At 37.4% G+C, this 21,358-nt stretch overlaps 1 long non-coding RNA gene across 2 annotated transcripts in view; it reads right to left on the bottom strand.

The window, feature by feature from the left end:
• The window catches only part of LOC111094433, a 63,200-nt gene that overhangs the window by 6,999 nt on the left and 34,843 nt on the right, over positions 1 to 21,358 (bottom strand). Inside the window, exons 5-6 of one of the 2 annotated variants that reach the window (XR_005385371.1) lie at positions 11,268 to 11,377; positions 7,574 to 7,687 (exon numbers count right to left, since the gene is read on the bottom strand). This is a non-coding gene — a long non-coding RNA (uncharacterized LOC111094433). The remainder of the gene's footprint in view (positions 1 to 7,573; positions 7,688 to 11,267; positions 11,378 to 21,358) is intronic. The other variant, XR_005385372.1, reaches the window with a different exon arrangement.

Below are 21,358 nucleotides of genomic sequence, written 5' to 3'. Positions count from 1 at the left end.
CTTCTAAGAGTTCTCAAAAATATTTCCTTTTTTTTTTTTTAATTTATTTATTTATTTATTTTTTTAAATTTTTATTTATTTATGATAGTCACACACAGAGAGAGAGAGAGAGAGGCAGAGACACAGGCAGAGGGAGAAGCAGGCTCCATGCACCGGGAGCACGACGTGGGATTCGACCCCGGGTCTCCAGGATCGCGCCCTGGGCCAAAGGCAGGCGCTAAACCGCTGCGCCACCCAGGGATCCCTATTTTTTATTTTTTATTTTTTTATTTGACAGAGAGAGAGAGAGAGAGCACACAAGCAGGAGGAGTGGCAGACAGAGGGAGGAGAAGCAGGCTTCCTGCTCAGCGGAAGGAACTTATAGTATAAGTGTGTGCTTGATCCTAGGACTCTGGGATCATGACGCAAGCTGAAGGCAGATGCCTAACCCACTGAGCCACCCAGGAACTCCCAAAATATTTCCTTTTTTAAGAGGAACCAATAAACTGATGATGCATGTTTATACTCCCGTATTTCAAAGCATAATCTCCTTTCTAGTTCATGCCTTATGGGTTATAAATATTTCTGCAGAAGCTGTTTTCAGATTGAAGGAAGAACTCATTTGAACCTATTATCTAAACTTTTACACATCCTTTGCAATTAATTGCCTAGAACATGCCAAGTTTTCTCCTTTTATCAGTTGAAAAATATAAAAATGTCTCTTACTCAATGCTTGTGTGTGTGTGAAAGGAAAAGGTGACAAAGTGACACTTCCCTTTCAACCAAATAATTTGAAGGACATATTTGATTCTGCCATCAAATATACAATACATTTTGTTATATTTTCATGATAATAGCACTGAAAAATAGGTACAGTTTCTTCTTTCTTGTTGTTAATCTGTACCTAGCATTCTGCGTAGCATGTTTAAGAGAGAAGGGTCAGGGTGCATGAGAAAAGGAAAAGGTAAGAATTATTATTTTATAACTTATCAATCTATGAAGCCTGGCATCTTAGATTTTAAAAAATAAAAATGAAAAAGCCACACCATTACTAAAATTGTCCAAATGTGTGTGTGTGTGTTTATAGCCACCACTTATTCTCTAATACTATAGAATCACAGATTTCCTTGTTTAAAATTTAAATAAGCCTAGGGATCAGAAAGAATGAACATATTCTTTTTTATTTTCTATTCACAGTGAGGATACACATGAGACTGGTCATATCAGAATATGAATATTTTGACACAAGCACTACTACTATTTTTGGTATTGTTGATCTAGATTAACCAGGATATAATCAAGAAAAAATAAAAAGATGTTCTGTAGTAGCATTTTGCTTTCATGCAGTAACACCTTCCAAGAAGAAGCAGGTATTTGGCCCACCCAACCTTTACCACTTGCCAAGAAATGGATGTTTTTAGGGGCTCATATTCTCATGCAAAGGCCCAGCTACACCTCTGCAGAAGCAACAGGGGTGGAAAACCCTAAAGTATGATTTAATTTTTATAAAAATGGAATGGGTTTTCTCCAATGAATGTAATGCTAAACCAAAGGCCAGATGTTCTGCTACTTTTAAAAAATGGTTTTGGGGAGAATGAGTAAGCTTTTTGATATCATTGTGGAAAGAAGTGATATATGGGCTGTGGCTAGATGAGAAAAGAGATGCCCAGCTCTATCTCTTAGGGCAGAGCAGAGTGTAACACTATTTTTGGCCTCTTGAGTTATTGAGAACAAGAAAACCTATGTTTAGAGCCAAGTGCTTGTAGCTTTGTGGCAGTAATAGACAAAGAGAATTGTAGACATTTATATTTGAAAGGGAGCTTGCCCTATCATTTCCTCCATCTCTTTCATAGCTTTTCCAGTAGGTAGACTTCAAATTTTTGCTTTAGAGGGCTCAGAGATGGTGTTCATTCCTAGTAGTGATATCCACAGTTAGAAAGAAATCTAGATTAACCGGGATATTCCTCTATAAAACATAATAGCTGCTTTAATATGTAATATAACCATCACATCTTCTTTAATCTTTTCTTCTCCACAGTAGACCATTTCATTTTTTTCACTAACTTTCCTCATCTCATATGCTTCTGTATCTCTAACAGTCTCTTTTGCCTTCCCTCAAATGTTCCCTACTTTGCTAGTATCATTCTGGTGTCTTTGCACTTACAATTGAACAATATATTCTGGTTAAGCTGAAGGATATGAGGCAGTGATGCTCATAGCTCTGTTTTCACCTTCAAGCCCTATTAGTAACAAAGAGGTGCATTGAATCTGGACTCTTTGACTAAAGGTTTAGGGTATTCAAATACTAAAGTTTCAGATCCCCAAAATTATTAAAAGGCTGCAAGATAGAATGGGGATACCCAGACTTATTCCAGGTTAAAGAAACATAAAAACAAAGAAGAAAGAGAAGAAAGAAGAAAGAAAGAAAGAAAGAAAGAAAGAAAGAAGAAAGAAGAAAGAAAGAAAGAAAGAAAGAAAGAAAGAAAAAGAAACATCATACAACTGTCCTGGGATGATGGTGGCATTAGGGAGAGAGGAAAAGAATGATTTGGTTTCTTTTATAGTCTTAGAGTAGAAATTTAGGGCTCACACTAATTTCTAATAAAAGCTTGTATTTTACTTTTTTAAAAAAATTGTGGGTTAAAAAATTTCTCCCTAATCTGTATATATATATATATATATATATAAAACATACACATCTATCAGCAAGTAAGCAAATGAAATGCACAGAGAGGGACTATTAGCTACCAAAAATTTTAGCCATATAATTATTGAACAAAAAGAAAACACTGGACAAAGCATTTTTAGAAACCGTATAATTCTTCTACTTATCTATGTACATGTGTATATGTATGCATACATGTGTATGTATACAGATATATATGTATATCCTTTTCTTATCAGGAGCTCTTAGGCCTTAGCGTACCTTGCCCAGAAATAATAGTTAAAATCCTATTAGTTACATAAACTTCTTGCCAAGTTTTTACATGGTAGTATCCAGGAGATTTCAGGGCCGATGTAAGGGTCTTCCTGAATATATGGAGGAACTAATGCAAACTACAGTGGGACTATATCAACTCCCAAATCTAGGACCTATAATTCTATTACCTAAAGACTCCAGGCAAGTCTCCAATACCCAATACATATATATAATTAATTTTTGCAACTAAGAGTACCTATTCAGGTTGCCTTCATTTTGTTCATTTCACTCTAGCTGTCTAGCCTATGAACAATACTTTGAGTTTTAATTCCATTATATGTAGTATTGAATAATTTTCTTTTAAGCTTTGACTTAATATTAAACTCTGGCAATAAACTTTGACAATAACATTAAACTCTGAATGTTTAATAAGCATGTATCCCTCAAGTCATCAATAAAATGCTAAACAGAACAAGGTCAAGAACAATGTCCTAGGGCACTTTGGTACAACTTTTTTTCTGGCTGACATGGAGATACAACTCCTCCCTTTGTGATATATGGATTTAAATTAACCTCAATGATATCTGGAGAACTGGTAATAAAGTTGACTTGCTGCTAGTTGCCTGAGTGTTGACCTGGGAGTTTCTTAAGGGGCACTTAGCTAAATCAAGATTTGACTCAATGGTCACTTGATTTCCAGCAAGAGTGCAAAGACAATTTAATGGGGAAAGACTAATCTCCTCACCAATAGTGCTGGGATAATTGGACATCTACATAGAGAAGAATGTAGTTGATCATCCTCATACTATGTCAAAAAATAATAATATGATATGAATCAGAAACCTAAATTTAAGAGTTAAATCTATAAAACTGTCAAAAGAAAACAATTACACTTCATGATCTTGGATTGGGTAATGGATTTTTAGAAATGACACAAAGCACAAGCAACAAAAGAAAATATATATTTTTTAATTCATCAAAATTAAAAATTCCAAGGAATTTCAAGGAAGATGAAAGACTGACAAAAAAATTTTGGTGAATCATTCTGCAAAAAGGAATGAAGTACTGATACATGACACTATTTGGATGAACTTTGAAAACATTATGCTAAATGAAAGAAACCAGTCACAAAAGACCACGTATTATATTATTCTGTTGACATGAAATGTCCAGAAAAGCCGAATCTATATAGACAAAAGTAGATTAGTGGTCTCCTGGGCCACTGAGGAGGGAAGGATGGGAAATGACTGCTAACAGATATGGGGTTTCTTGTAGGGGTGGTAAAAATGTTCTAAAATTGATGGTACTGATGGATGCACAAATCTGAATATATTAGAAACCACTGAACTGCATACTGTAAATAGGTGAATTGCATGGTATGTGAATTGTATTTCAATATACAGTATATAATTAGAATTTAGAATCTGGGACAGTGTTTTGTTAATAAGAAAAAACCAGGATGATTGAGTGACAACCATGGAGTCCCGGACAATCCCAGTTTCCAAAAAAGGAATAGAACGAAGCCACTGGCCAGCATCCTTTTTGTAATTTTAGAAGAGTTTACGAGCCCTTAGGAAAGAAAGTGGTAAGCATTAGGAACCAATGTAAGTCTATGCTATATCAACACCACTTTCCTTTCAACAGTTTTGGTAGGTTGGGAAAGTTCTGTAGACACAGTGCACCTTGATTTCACCTAGTGTACTGAAACTATTTTAAAGATGAAGTTTTGGGGGATCCCTGGGTGGCTCAGCAGTTTCGCACCTGCCTTTGGCCCAGGGCGTGATCCTGGAGTCCCGGGATCGAGTCCCACGTCGGGCTACTGGCATGGGGCCTGCTTCTCCCTCTCCTCTGCCTGTGTCTCTGCCTCTCTCTCTCTCTCTCTCTCTCTCTCTCTCTCTCTCTATGTCTATCATAAATAAATAAAAATAAGTTTAAAAAAAATAAAGATGAAGTTTTCCTGCTCCAAGACTATTTCCTTCAAGAGAATACTTGCATAAATACCAAAAGAGAGCCATGGATCCTGCTTCATCAGAAGAAATTTTTTCTGGCTTCCTTAGTTAAAAGGAACATGTGTGGTCTACAAAAAGCTGGTGTGAGACTTGGATCAAGGTAAGTGTAAGACTTGCATCTCTAACAGATGTCACATTTAGTTTCTGGAGTCATTGAGTAGGTGACATCAGCAGTAATGAACAACATTAAAACAGAACATAAATTTGCCTACGACGAGGCCATATAATGCTAACTGTTCCCAAAACTGCAGTGCCAGAAATCAGCTTCAAGATAAAGAACACCTCTCTCTTTGTCTCTCTCTGACTCTCTCTTTCCCTTCCCTCAGCTCTCTCAAAACAAAAAGACAGGGGGAGAAAAAGATATAGACAAATACAGCTCTCAGCCACAGGGAAGAGTGAATCTAGAATGAGGTGCTGGAGCTGGTTTGCCCTGGCTCACTTGTGCCTGTGCTCATCTTTTCCCGACTCTGTGTTCACTGAAGTCATTTTGGCAGTCTGAAATCATTCATGTTGGGAGGATACACCACAAAATTTGGCAAATGCTACAAATCTGGCCTTTATTTCCCCTGGAGAGCCTGTTGTTAAACACTTACCAGCATAGCTCTGGCAAGTCTCTCAGTGCTGGCCAACTAATAGTAGTGTGGAACAACAGGACATATTGTCTCTGAATGTTAACGGCATGCAAGTCACAGCACAAAGACACCAAGATGAGAGTTGTGGTAATACACACTACAGGAAGCAACACCCACATCCACAGTGAAGAACAGCAGTAACTTAGAGACAAGGATAAAAGGAAATGGGGCAGTACTTTTAATTAAACAACAGCATCCAATTTATATGCGAGGTACGTATTTTGGTGAAACGGTTTAGTTTTTGATATATAACTATGGGAACCATTGTATTCATTAAGTGTTCTAAATTTATTGATTGCTTAGGAACAACTTTGCCTAGTTATAAGATTCAAGAATCCATTTAGTTTTATTCCTTGGAGTTTTCTCCTTTGCCTCTGACTCACACAGTGGCAGGCATGGCATCCAGGACAATATCCCCCAATAAGAGAACCTTTCTTATAAAGTACAAGCAAATGAGTGACACAACTTTTGGATTAACAGAAATGGTTAGAATAGAAATGTAAAGTAAATATACTTAAAACAGATTATTGGGAAGACTGAAAATGAAATTAGGTGGGCATATGTTTATACCTATGTACCTTGTAGCCAAGAATTCCAATGGAAAAACCAACATCAGTAGAATTGGATTTTGTTCCCCCAAATGCAGTCAGAAACAGCATGATCTACTTTCTATGGAAGCATCCAGAGGCTTCCCTTATGGGAAGGCAACATCTGTTTTAAGAAGTCCTTTGAAGAAATACTACATAAACATGTGGGAACGGCGTGTTATATACACTCCCTGGCTTAAAGAGTTGCCAGAGGAAGTAGGGAATTGAGCCCCCAAGACAGAGGCCATTTAGTTACCTTGGCTGAGGCAGCAACACCAATTTCAGCCTCTCTGATGTTTAACACATCAAGAAAATGGAGGGAAATAAAGTTACAACTGGAATCAATCTTGCCACTTTCCTGGCATGATATCAAAGGTTGCTTAGGTATACCTTTGCAAATGAAAAATTAAAATTTGGGGCTTGGGGGAAGAATTTGGGAGGAAAGATTTAAAAATTTAGTTGAATCATCTATACACAAACCTGTTCTCATAATTAGTCAAAAAGAAAATTTATCAGGTACAATATAACATCAACTCTTCTAGGCCAGGGGTTCTCAATCTGGGGTCCTTGGATAAAATTCAGAGAGTCTGTGAACTTGAATAAAAAAAAGACATCTTTATTTTCACTAACCTCAAACTGAAATTTATCATTGTCTTCAATTATGAATGTAAGCAACAAACCATAGTGACTCTTCCTATGACTCATTGGTAACAGAAATCACAGATACTCTTTTATCACACTGCAGCAATTACAGAAATCTTCATATATCACTTACTCTCCTGCCATTTTGAAATTATGATAATGATTCTATTTGCCACTATGTCTTGTGATTTAAGTATTGTCTGCACATAAATGGCTATGTCAGAAATTTGGTGTTTTAATGGTTTGAACATTATACTTCAATATAATTGGTTGCCTTTGTGATTACATGTAATTCTTTGTGTTTTATTTTAAGCATTTTGAAACCTCTGGAGAAGGAGTCCTTAGGCTCCTTTAGATGGCCTAAAGTGTCAATGGCTTACAAGTTAAGAACAACTGGATGCAGAAATGAAGAGCCATGGGGCAATAGATCTTTCATGAAGGCCATCCTTCCTGTGTGTTGGAAGAGGAAAAAAGAGGCTCCTGATATACCTGTTCAGTTATGATATCTGCTTAAAGTTTGAAGACAAAGATGGCTTATCTAATATTTCCACCTTTACAAAGAAAAAAAAAAGCAATGAAATAAGAAGAGTAAGAATCTAAATCTGGAAGGAAGTGAGGGGTAGGGAGAATTATAGTAAGACCATTTGAAAGTGTGAAACCCTTCCTATTAGGTGTGATCAGATAATCCTGGGTCATGGAGTTCATGCTTGTGATGGACTAAGGACAGTGAAGCATCCGAGGACCAAAGCTGTGAGCAAGAAGCCAGGACAACTCTGTGGTTTGTCAACTCTGACATTACGTTACCTTCCTGTGTGATCTTGGACGAGTGACACAATGTTTGGTGATTCAGCTTCTCCATTTTCTTGGCCCCACATTCCATTCAGCTGGCTGTGCAGAAGTCCCAAGACAAACAGCCTGCTGAAAGAGAGACAGCATTGATGATTTTTTTTTTTTAAAGGAAAGACAATGCCAAGGAGCTGCTTCCAGGCCTTCCATGATGGCTCCATTCCTACCTTCAGTTCCCACCCTTTGTCCTTTATGTATTCCTGGTTTCACTCCCAGCTTGGCTTTCCATTTGCTCCAGGCCAACTGTCTGTAACAGTCAGAGAACATAGTTCTATCTCAAAAGCCATCCTATGGGCAGCACAAAAGAAGGGACCTGTCTTCACTGTCATTTCATCCTTGCACACCGTTTTTCTCCCAGACACCCTCTTCTCTCTCTCTCCCAGTGAAACCTACGGCCAGACCATCCAGTGACACTGGCATGCAGCTCTGTTTTTCTAAACTTGAAAAACATAAAAACATTCTCAAAAAAAAAAAAAAAAATTCTCACTTCCTCCCAAATAAATGAACGTCAATTACCAGTGCAAAAAACTTTTGACTTTATAACACTAAAATGCTACATGTCTGCAGAAATAAGAATACAGTTAGTGAGAATTCCCCTGCATCTGCAGACCTCTGAGAAACACCAGTATCCATGCTTCATCACAACTCTAACTGTTAATCTTTCAACATTTATTTGATTTTGACAGAAATCAAAGTTTTACCCACACTGGGTGAAGCTCAGGTGATAAGATTTCAGGCATCGGGAATTGGGAAGGAAGAAGCAAAGGCAAAATGAATCCTTATGGACAATCCTGGAATTACATGCATTGTTAATCACTGATTGTGTCTACACCTAAGATTGGCCTTGGTGAACCTTCTAGCTAAAGTGGTTCAGGTAACCTTTTCACCATATTGAATTGAAAGAGACCAGAGGCCTCTTTACCTGCCCCAAGGACATGGCAAATTGCATCTCTTCTGTCAAGGAACAAGCAAATGTAGTGCAGGTTGTCAAAATCTCTGTCATGCAAATCAGGCATTTAAATGGTTTTTAAAGATAATATTCAGTTTATCCATTGAATCTTGTGAATAACCTCTGACATTATTAACCGGAAATCAATCTTGTCAACCACTGTCCCCGTTTAAATAATTGGCCTGGAGATTTTTCCTTAAATAATCCAGCCCATCATATTTTCCAATGTGCTTTGCAGCAGAGCTAAATAGTTTTTTTTTTATAAGCCCGCTTTCCTTACATTTACATTTATTTTCCATTTTTAGGCATGCAATCAGTTTTTTTCCCCATCAAACTATGTTTTATTAATTGGATTTCCACCTGTGTGTCAGGCAGAGGAAAATGTAAGTTTGAGCACAATAGTAAAGCCCTTCCAATCATAGCAAAGAGATGAAAAAAGGCCAGAATCAGAAAAACAAAAGTTTACTAAGATAAGACTTCTACTTTCACCATAATGACTTCTGAGTCGGGCTATCTGGGACCCATGCTGATCTAATAAGGATTGATGTACTCATGATCTATAGAATCTAGGTACTTATTCACACCCAGCTATATTTCTCCTCTAACCCTGACCTATGCTCTATTTTATTTTTTATTTTTTTTAAGATTTTATTTATTTATGAGAGACACAGAGAGAGAGAGAGAGAGAGAGAGAGGTAGAGACACTGGCAGAGGGAGAAGCAGGCTCCATGCAGGGAGCCCAACGTGGGACTCGATCCCAGATCTCCAGGATCACGCCCTGGGCTGAAGGCAGCGCTAAACCCCTGAGCCACCCAGGCTGCCCTATGCTCTATTTTATAATGAAAGGAAAGCTTTCTGCCTTCAGGTAACTAAAAATATCTGGTGACCAATCCAATGCCATTTTTTTTTTTTACCCCACTCACTAGCAGATGGACATAAATTAATAGGGATAAGGAAAGAAACCATCGCTCATGAAGCAGGCCTGCATGGCTTTTAAGAGCCTGGATTGCACCTCCTATTCCCAAGCAAGAGCAAAAGAGCCTGGCTCCCACGTACTCTACTGAATGGACAGGTAGTTGTGGCCTCAGCCTTGCCACCAACTTACCATATAGTTGAGACTTCCGGTGGTAGGCCACCAGTGCTGACCCTGAGGTGGGCAAGTCTTAGATAACTGTAGCTTTGAATAAATCAGACATGCAGAGCCCTCTCAGCGAGCCACAGGTAAGTGTGCTATTCATCACTGAAAACTCTACTATTCTTTTGATATCAAGATGAAGTTGATGTCAGAGTTTGGGCATCAGTAGGCACATGACCACATTCCTTGGAATGTTTACTCTTGCACCAGAATCAATTCACTTTTGAAACCCAGTTATTTTGGATCAAAGGAACTTTTTTGTAATCTGGAAATGTTTTGGATTCCATGAACTCCCTCCCCCACAAAATGCAATAACCTACATTCATACTTTTTTTTTTTTCTCTAAGCACGTGAAATGTAAAAACATTTTCTCTAACCACTAATCATTTTCTTATAAGTAGTGCATTTAATGGGAACTTGACTTTACCTATTCTGCATTCATTCAGATTCATTGCTCTGAACACATTGGAACAGATGTTACAGGGGTCATAACATCAAAGAAGTATTTACACTTGTGAGTTTGTAAGGCTTAAAGGAAGTTGTACCAATGGTAAACTGATATGAACTCTTCAAAAGGGGCTCAGTTTTACAAACCTTATTCCAGCAGACTTTTTATTTTTTTAATAAAAGCACATTCCCCTCCCACAGTCTCAACTGTGCCACTAAACCCATATGCATAGTAAGAATTGATATTGGGAAAAAGAAAAGACTCAAAGATAGCTCAAGCTCAATAACATAGGAAAAGATTTTCCTTGAACACACATAAATGGTACCGAACCCTATATATATATATGGGGTTCATATATATATATGTATATATATATACATATACTATGTTTTTTCCTGTATATGCACCCTTATGCTGAAGTTTAATTTATAAATTAAGCACAGTAAGAGATTAACAACAATAACTAATTTAGCCTCATATGCTAAATACTATAATTTACTAAATTATCATATGCAATCAAGTATATTTCTAGATTTTCTATCCTGTTCCAATGGTATATCCAACTACTTTGAGTTTGATTTCTCTCTTCTCCAACACCCTTTTCTGTTACAAGAGCTAAAGATTCACAATATTTTAATGTAGAAAGTACTGGGGGGAAAAAGGAGGTTGCTACCATCGATAAGCTAAATAATTGCTCCATCAATACAAATATTACTATTGAAAGCAATGGTGATTTTTCAGGATGGAATGATCCTCATTTAAAACCTTAAATATGTTGCTAAATTATGCTATTCCTGAGATTTTCTCATTTATAAATAAGAACCCAAGAAAAGAAATTATTAAGTTCCAATCAGATACAAAACTCTTTTGGAAGTAAAAGTACTCATTGGTTGTTTATATGAGTCTTATATAAGTATTTTTATGAATCGGATCTTCTATTAAGACAGCAGTATCACTCAAGTGGCTTTAAAATTTTGTTTGCCCACTTAAAACCAGTCCAAAAGCTCTAACTAGTCTTTCTGGAAAGAACATCTCAACCAGGTTTGAAAACTGTTACACTTTATCTAAAGGGGGGGAGATTTGTTCTCTAAATATCAGTTAACCAAGACAAAAGACTCACCTTATTCATCTGTTTCAAGTAAGAGGATTTGTCAGTTCTCAGAATTTGAAGTTAATATGTTTTGGAGTTGCTATGTGATTCAATTAGTGTGGAGAGGTAGGATGGAGAATCTGGATCAAAGAAAATAACATTATGTTAAATCAAGTATAAGGAATAATTTTAAATAGTATTCTTAGAGTACTCATAGCTAGATATTTCTCAGTAGAAAAAAAGTCATTAAAATGGACATAAGATTCTTGGATGGCCATTTATGAAGGATTTCTTTCAGCAATTTTCAAATTTGACTTTGGATTAACTGTCCTCTAAACCAGGCAAATTATACACAATGAAAAGAAGAGATCTCTGGCAATATTGTATGTAACTGAGAGGCAGAGGAAATGTTTTTAGGCAGCAGTCATAATTTTTCCTTGACTGCTAATATCTGCTTGCTAACACTTGCACACATCCCCAGGGTGCTGGGGTTTGTAAACATTACTTGATGATGACATACTGAATAATATGAAAATGTGTCTCTCATCCACACCCAAAACCCTCCAAAGAACATTTCATATTTTCAGACTGTGGTCAGCATGCTTTTTGGGGACTATTTGTAGTTCTTAAACGGAAAGTTAAATGGGTTCTTTATTAAAAATGAATTCCTGGGCTATCCTTGCAGGAAACAAGATGGCCATAAACCACATAGTCAATTTTACAGTCAAATGCTATAGGAATTGAGGTTGTTTCTCACATGTCTGATAGGAAATGTTGCAAATTCTAAGAATAAATTATTTACTGAAATGAGCATGTAAGTAAGTAGCCAGACATGTATGTGTTTGCTAATTTTTAAATACCTAAAAACCTCAAGCACTTTTAGGAGTCAAAAACAAAACTGTAACATTTCTGTCAGTTCTTGATATCCAATCACACTCATTCATTTTTTAGCAACACAGAATATAGAGTTTGATAATGAGAAGAAAAGATACAATATTTCTAAGAGAGTTTAAATGCATCTGAAATAAAAAATATTAGTTTGACAGGTTTAGTACTTTTCTGTTGACTAAATTCAATAGGACTGCTGCAAGCAGAGGATCTATGATAGGAAAAGAAACCTCACTTGACCTCAAAAGAACTTCTCTCTATAACAAAATACTTACAAAGCCATTGTGATTCATGAAAATTATGTACACAGCAAGCATCTTCAATGTAAAATTATGGGTGAATCTATAGTCCCAACCAAATCACAAATGAAAGAGTGAGGTTATATTTTATAAAAAGGGAGAAATAATGGAGAGAGAAAAGAAAAGAAAAATTTGATGCTGTTCTAAAAAAAAAAGTGTTGCACATTTATTCCTTTATTGTCTGATTCTTGTTTTTTTGTATATGTTCACTGGAAAATGGACACAATGAAAAAGATGAAAACTTACTCAACACATGGACATAAATCACAGGAAGAAAACCGCCGAAGGATGATACAAGAAAGAAGTTATCAATTAAGTAGAAATGATAACCAAGTTCTTTGTTCCTTATGCATTAAGCTTAATAAATGATATAAATTAATTAAAGTGTATTTACTGAGTCATATTGCCTTAAATCACTTTTTTCTCCAAAAAATTGTTTTTATTTTGCCTAACCAAAATTAAGCTCATCAAAACTAAAAGCACAGCCATTTCAAGGAAAAGCCTTCCTAGTTACAGATTCCTTAAAAAACAAAAACAAAACAAAACAAAAAACCCTGTAGAGGTCTTTGCCAAAGTATGAAACTGTCTCATTAGAATGAATGTATACTAACAAGAACAAAGATCTTACTTTGTTCACTGCTATATCGCAGCGTCTAGAAAAGTTCCCAATAAATACAAAATATTTATGGCAGTTGTCCCTCGCACAGAAGTAATAAAGAGCAAAATAGTACATTTTTTCCAGAATATGGTTGGATTAATTCTTATAATTTGAAAGAAACAGTGCTTATTGGCTGGAAGAAATTGGAACGCTGTTTAGGAATTCAGAAGATAGTGTTGGTTAAGTGCTATTGCATACTTAATTAATTAAAATACTGAATATACTCTGGCATCTCATGTGTGAAGTGGTGAATCTGGGTCCTCTCTTACTGCCATTTACCTATAAATCAGAGCCAGCTTCCTGTGCACGCAACCTGCACAGCTTCACAAAACCCTGTACTTAGAAGACCCCTTGCTTGGTGTAAAGCTGGGCTGCAACCCTGCTGGAATTCCTTACTTATGAACAAGAAGACCAGTAATATTTATTATACTGGGCCTCAAAAATTATGTAGCCGGTCCTGCTGCACATAGTTTCTATAAAACTTGAGTGAGCAAGAAAAGGATACTATATGAATGACCAACTGTCCAACACAACAGAAGACAGCTGAGGAGGAATTAAATGAAAGCCTATATACTTCAAAAAGTTCAAAATAATATCAACCTGTCTCGCTTCTTTAAATTTCCATTGTCCCCTCAAAAACCTTTTCTCAGGATGTGAGCCATCCCTGTGCATTTATTTGTCATCTCTGTGGCTGACAAAAATCTTCATGGAATTCCAAAGTCCCCAGTAGTCTCTTCGCAGGGCAAGTTTTTATTTTGCAGCTTTCGAGAACCACTCACCCACTCCACTAAACATTTTTAAAGATTTTAATTTTACTTGGTAGGTCGCTCTTTGTAATGTAGAAATCATAGTACTCAAGGGCACTGTAAAGTCAGCTTCTTTAAAAAAATGAAAGTCACATACCGGGGATTTACAGGTCTCCAAAGTCTGAAGGCTGTAGTGGGATGCTATTGTAGACATTCCAGACACACCGCCAGCACTTGTATTATACTTCCTGTATACTCCATGGTTCATGGAAAATGTCCTTCAATGCATTAAGACATAGTATTTGCCATGACTTGAGTTCTTTACACTTAAAATTTTATCACTGAAGGAATATTACCACCTTTTACATTTAAATCTTAAAGACATTTACAATGCAGTAGTTTGGAGTTATATATACATCTTTACTCTTCTGTCACAAGATATAAGGTTGGACTAATCTATTTTGGACTGTAGTGAAAGGGCACATGGCATAGGTAAGCTCATTCACTGGGTCATGAGTGTATTTCAAGCAAATTGTAAATCATGTTTAATATCATCATTTGCATGATATGTTTGCAAACCTAAAACTGTCCCGGAAAGAAGAAAATCCATAAGACTATCCTGAAAGTATATTTATTTAATTAAAACTAGAACCAGATATATTTGGAAAAAAAGTAGATTTCAGAACCAATTTCGTCAAATTCATAAACAGGCCTTGGGTTTGAGTTTGGAGGCGGCTGTCTTGGGACACACATTTGCCACCTGTTCCAGTAGGAAAACTCTGCTTTCGTTGTTACCTTGATCAAAAACTTAAATCTTTATTGCTAATTTCAACTACTGCAAGTTGAGGGAAACTTCTATGCCCAATACCGTGTTAGAGACTTTCCATACACCTTTTAATTCCTATAATATTCTGAAAAGCCCTGACCATCTCAAGCCCCTGCCCCATGCCTCTGCCTGGCTTCTATAACTGGCCCCCAGTCATGCTACCTCCCTATTCTCATTTTCCCATCTCTCCATTTTGCATTCTCCAGTTGCCTCAGGGCATCTCAAAGAGTGATGCCTGCAGGACACACCGCCACTTCTCTGACTTGTCGTCAAGCATCTCCCTGTCTGGAGGGTCCCTCTCTCCTCCTCTCACATATCCAAGGTCTTCTCTTTCTGCACCTGGTTTGTCTTTCTTCTTCCACGAATACTGCCCACATGTATATTCTTCCTATGAATTCCTGGTGTAGAAGTTCCCTGGGAGAAGAATGAGAGCCTGGCAGATAGAATATAGTTTTGAAATAAGGAAAACAGGTAGAAGTAGGAAGGAATGGGCTGTTGTGGCTGGATTATAAAGTGGAGGTGGAGGGGTGTCTGGGTGGCCAGTCAGTTCAGTGTCTGACTTTTGATTTTGGCTTAGGTCTGGATCTCAGAGTTGTGAGATCTGTATCTGGCTCTGTACTCAGCCAGGAGTCTGCTTCCTTCTTCTCCCTCTCCTTCTGCCCTCCCCCTGTTTGCACTCTCTCCCTCTCTCTCTCTTTCTTAATAGATAAACAAATAAACCTTTTTCTTTTTAAAGTGGAGGTTGAGAAATGGGAGCAGAGCAAACCAAAAGAATAGATTATTAAGGCTGTAGAGAATAATTCATTCTTATAGGCAGTAGTAGCCACTGAAGGACTCACTGCATGGGGGAGACCAGATCATATATGTGCTTCAGAGAGGTCACTCTGGTGGTAGTAGGTAGAAGATGGATCGGATGGTGAAGATGCAACAAAGAGAAGAATATATCACAAAAGGATACCAACCGTGTCAAGAGTTTAAGAAACAGCAGGAGGAATGGCCATGTGAAGTAGAGGATATGGAGAAAGAACTTTCCAGGCAGAAGGAACAGCAGTGTAAATGCTTCTGGGTAGAAACGTGCCTGATGTATTGGAAGAACACTAAGGAATCCAGTGTGACTTGGTTATTGAGCAGGAAAGGGAGAATGGCGAGACATGGCTAGGGCCAGAGTATGCAGGACCGTATACACCTCCATAAGGATCTTGGATTCTGCTTCTATGTTTAAGGAAGTCATTGGAGGGTTTTGGGCAGTGGATTGAGGTGTTTATATTTAAGTTTGTAGAAGCATCACTGTCACTGCTATGTAGATGATTAGCTACCAGCAGGGTGGGCAGGGAGACAGGGCTATAACAGTATTCCTGATGGAACATCAGAACTGGTGGCTTGGGGAATCCCTGGGTGGCTAGCAGTTTAGTGCCTGCCTTTGGCTCAGGGTGTGATCCTGGAGTCCTGGGATCAAGTCCCATATCAGGCTCCCTGCATGGAGTCTGCTTCTCCCTCTGCCTGTGTCTCTGGCTCTGTGGGTGTGTGTGTGTGTCTCTCATGAATAAATAAATAAAATCTTAAAAAAAAAAAAAAAAGAACTGGTGGCTTGGACAAGGGTATGCTGGTGGAAGTCATATGAAGAGCCAAGTGTCAGGACTTGGGGATGTGTCAGATATGGAGTATGGAAGAGAAGGAGCAATCAAGGATGACCTCAAGAGTAAGCAATTACCATTGGCAGTGGATCAGGCTGTGATGAAAATGCAGAAAGCAGTGTGACAGCAACACATGGGATATAACTTGTACTAATGGATGCTCAGTTACTGCCAGGTAATTGAGTAAATGAGAGCCGTGGGCTGATCATCATCTCTACCTAATTGTAAGGCTATGCCTCACACTATTGCAGGAATTAATGGATTTTTATTTCTTTAATAGTGGCCATAGCACCCACTTCTCCCTGCCTCAAATTCTCTAAGCATCTTATATCTTCAGATTCTTGAAATAGCAGCCCCAAATCCCTCCTCCTCACTGCCTCGTGCAGAATCTGGGATGATTTACTCCAATTTTCTGTATCTCGGATTTGGCTTTGAAATATTATTTCCTTCTGGCGTGCCCTATATTCTAACCAGAATAAGCTGTGTTGTCAAGCTGTTTTTAACCTTAATTTTTTTTTTAAATAAATGGGTACAAATGTATTTTTAAAAGGACTGGTCATGTTTTAGTTTTATATTAAGTCACACACATGGATTTCAGTGAAAAACGGTTTCCTCAAAGTTATAGAAAGAGCCTTTGTTACAAGTTTAAATTGGAACTTTTTTTTTCACTAGCAGATGAGAGCTCTGTATTACAGCCAGTATCCAGCTGTGCAAGTTTTCAACAGCTGGAATTATAATAAGCTTCATTCTATGAAAATGAGCTCATTACTCTTTAGTTTGTGCTGATGCTCAATGAATCCATAAAGTGCTTCTCCAGGTTTGAGGAGAATTTCATGAAATTGCATAAAGAATGTGTAAGGCAAAATTTTAGATCTGGCAATATTAAAATTAGAGTATCTTTTTGCTTCCCCTCAATTTTAAAGTCAAGTCTCACAGCTGGGCAAATTAAAAATGTTAGTATGTATATGCTAATGACATACTCAGCTACATTTAGTATATTAAATACGCAATATTGAAATTAATGTTTTAACCAATATTAAACTAGAAACCTATAGTAAAATAATAAAAGATATCATGAAGCTTGATAATTATAGTAGTTATATTTTTATCCCAATAGTTATATATATATATTTTTTAATTTTTATTTATTTATGATAGTCACACAGAGAGAGAGAGAGGCAGAGACACAGGCAGAGGGAGAAGCAGGCTCCATGCACCGGGAGCCCGACGTGGGATTCGATCCCGGGTCTCCAGGATCGCGCCCTGGGCCGAAGGCAGGCGCTAAACCACTGCGCCACCCAGGGATCCCAATAGTTATATTTTTAAGCTCACCAGACACTATGATGCATTACCTCATCCTTTAAAACACGCATCTTAAATCATGTAGAAAAATGAAAAAGTAATACAATTAGTTTTAGTTGTTTGGTTTTCTTACTTTCATTCTGATGCTAATATTTCTGTAATGTCATCAAATCCCATCCTTAGGGTTGACTTCATTATGTCTTTAGATTAAGTTTCTGATCACTAACATTGTAATAAAGTACCTTAAATATGTAGAGCTACTGGAAGAAAAAAGCCCTGGTATTAAAAATGTATTAGAAGCAGGAACAAAGAGTGAAAGATCAATTTTTGGTCTGAATTTAAGTATGTCTTAATACTTTTGGTTGAACATTTGAGTCACGTAGGAAATAAGAGGGAATAAAAGAGTAAACTTACTGGGTCCTACAATTTAAAACTATCCACTTCTCAGTCAAAACATTTTCAATGTTCCATTTTTATATTCCTTTGATGCGAATTCCAAAAAGCCTCAATGAAGAGAGGACAGAAGACTCATAATTAAAACAATAATGGCTGTGAAATTCAACCTCTAGAGTATTTTTAGTGTCAACTTTCCTCTGTGAAAATTGTAGAAAATCACAAATAACTCAGTTTGATTTTGATCAGCTGGGAGTGTTCTAATCAGCTCAAACTCTGATACCTTTGACCAAAGTCCAAAGCTTCCATTCACTATTAAATCACTGAATGCAGATTTGTTCACTTGAGGATGTAACCTTTAAATGAATGCACTTTTGTAAATGCCACTTAAGAGGATCCTTCTAAAAGCCACAGTGAGATGCCACACTGGTCTTCTTGTTAGATTTTTCCCAAAGCTGATTTCCTCAGAGGGAAGGGAAGAGTGCTGTCTGGCATCAAAACCAAAGAAATTCCTGGGGTTTTAATCCCAAACTCTACCTCTGACCACATTCAACCTGTAAATTTCCTCTGTGCAAGATTTCACAACGCAGAATAATGTCTTCACTTGTGTGTGCCTCGCAGAGTATAAAGTCCCTCTGTAACAGGATAGCATCCTGGGATACGTGAAGGAAGGAGATTCTTAAACAATTTTGAGCCCCACGACTAATTGGCCAGCCCCATCCCTGAGGAAAGACGTTACTGACATTATGTCTTAGATCTAGTTTATGCATTACAGAAGTGACTCCTATTCTGGAATATTTTCTTCTGACTCCAGTATCTGGATGCTATGTGATTCGAAGAAAGAGCCTTATTATTACCTTAATTTATTCTTGATTTATTAAAACATCAGACCTGCTTTTTGTGAGGTAATCTAAAATTTAGGAATCCTTGGAGCAAGCAGGCCTTAAGAATGCTGAGTTGTAAGGGCAATACTCACTGTTGTTATGTTGCCTAAGATGGTAACTTCCAGATACTTAGGTGAGATGGGAGAAAGTCTCAGACACAGAAAGCCTTTATAGCATACTTGCACTAATTTAGATTATGATAACGCAGCAGAAATGTCTTGCTAACAACCACCTGCTGGCATTGCTAGCTTGCTAACCAAACAATATTTTATTTGGCTTGCATGCAGCCATTTAAAGAAGGAATTATAGAAAAATCCATTAGTGTTTGGTCTAAAAGATATCTTTCTGTTTGGAATATGAAACATACTCGTTTTTCAAAATACTATGCATTGTTTATACAAACTCCTCTGAGAAGTTAGAATCCTAAATCAGCTTGTAAAGATGCTCAGAGACATAGAATTCTCGGCTAATGCTTTGAGGTTCTCACCTCTGAATTTGTTTTGTAACCTATCCTAATGTGTGAAATGTATAAGATATGGGGAGGAAACCCACAAGCCCATTCCAAAAACAAGATTCAATCCTTTCTTAAAAAAAAAAAAATTATTTATTTCTTCACAGAGAGAGGCAGAGACATAGGCAGAAGAGAAGCAGGCTCCCTGCAGGGAGCCCAATGCAGTATTTGATCCCAAGATCCTGGCTTGAGCCAGGTGGTGCTAAGTATCCTATTAAGGCAGGCACTTAATCACTGAGCCACCCAGGTACCCCTAATCCTTTCATTAATAAACAATAATTATTAATTAAATCTATCTTTACTGGGAAGTTACCATGTGCCATCAACTTTAGTAGGCACTTAAAATATAGATTTGCATCAAACACAATCACAGCTGTCATGGAGCCTAGGGTTTAACAGGAGATGGCCTACAATAACTAATTATTAGCATGATATATGTCACGATGGAGACATACAGGGGCTATGGGACAGTGCAATGGGCTAGGAGACCTAAACTGGTAAATGTCCTCTAGGACTCCTCTGAGGAAAGAGCCCTAAGTGAGGGCTAAAGTTCATATTAATCAGGGGAAAGTGTTGAGAAAGAGAGATGGGGGTTTGGGGGTGTAGGATGATGCCAGAAGCATAGGAAGGGAAGGAAGGAAGCCACAGACGGATTTAAGGGTTTAAATATACATATACATATGTCTGCATATATGCAGACATATGTATATGTATATATGTAATCACATATAAATATACACATTAGTATATAAATATGTATTTTAGAATATACATATATTATAGATCACACAGCAAGGGAAAATACAGGTAAGGGGGATGAAGTTAATTAGATATGGATTATCAGTGAGAGGACCACTGAAAAGTCTCAATGACAGGTGCTCCTGGCTTAGTCTAGGTGCATAAAATGCATAAAATGCATTCCAAGATGGTTGGAAAGCCTTGATTTTTCTCTAAGATAAGTGAGAGCTTATCTCACCTCTAAGTTGAGTAAGGAAACAGAACTACCTACCCGCAAGCAAATCCCCACTATTTGGAACTCGGGGTATTAAGAATAAAACTTGCCTCTTTTTCAGTTTTGGCTCAAGTTGGCACTATTTTTACCTGCCTTCCTGAAAGAAGAGAAACTTGCTATCTTGAGAAAAATTGCAGCCAACATTTTTTGATTAAAGAAAGCAGCATTTATTTTGATCGAACAACTTTTTATTTTATTTCAGTCTTGTCTTTGATCCGATTCCTGTCAGAACTTTTCTTTTGCAAAAGGCCTTGAATACTACCAGAGGCGATATCTGTAATTTAAAACAAAGTGGTCTAGTCTGGACTAGTAATTGCTTCTGAGTGGTTTTCCAAAAGAGGGATGCCTCTATGGTAAATGCTCCTTCCCTGTCCAGCTCTCACCCAACCAGCATCCATCCAATATCTCCTAAGGCCACTTCTAGCCTATGTTTAAATCAAAGCTATGGGTGATCAAAATTATTCATAGATATGAAGCAAATCCACTAGAATACAAGTTCTGAAAGGGATTTTTTTTTATGTTTTTCCCCCACTATGTTCTCCAGAATCTAGGTACTCAACAAATAGTCATTGAAATAACAAGAAAACAAATGCTGACTAAGAAATGTCAACATAACTTCAAAGATTACATCTTTTGTCCAATATCCAGGGCTTACTGAACTAAGAAAGTAGATTCTTTTTACCTTGCTATTTAGATCCTCCTCAGCATGGTCCCATTTCATATGTTTTTAGTCTCGTAAACCTATAGCATTCCTGACTCTCCTCCTACAAAATAGTTGTAGGTTTTTGTTTGTATACCTTTCCTTATTTTGTTCTCTCAGCAGAGAGTTGTGCTTTTTGTCTTGCATCAGTCACTTCCTGTTCTACCATCAATATCCTCATTACCCTTGCAGGACCAGCTCAAAGACCAGCTCTTTCAGGGAGCTTTTCCAAGGAGTGTCTCACCAGATCTAGATATACTCATTTCTC

Source organism: Canis lupus, chromosome 37 (assembly GCF_011100685.1).
Source record: "Canis lupus familiaris isolate Mischka breed German Shepherd chromosome 37, alternate assembly UU_Cfam_GSD_1.0, whole genome shotgun sequence".
NCBI lineage: Eukaryota > Metazoa > Chordata > Mammalia > Carnivora > Canidae > Canis > Canis lupus.
The sequence above is the reverse complement of the archived record's forward strand: the minus strand, read 5'-3'. Positions and strand labels throughout refer to the sequence as shown.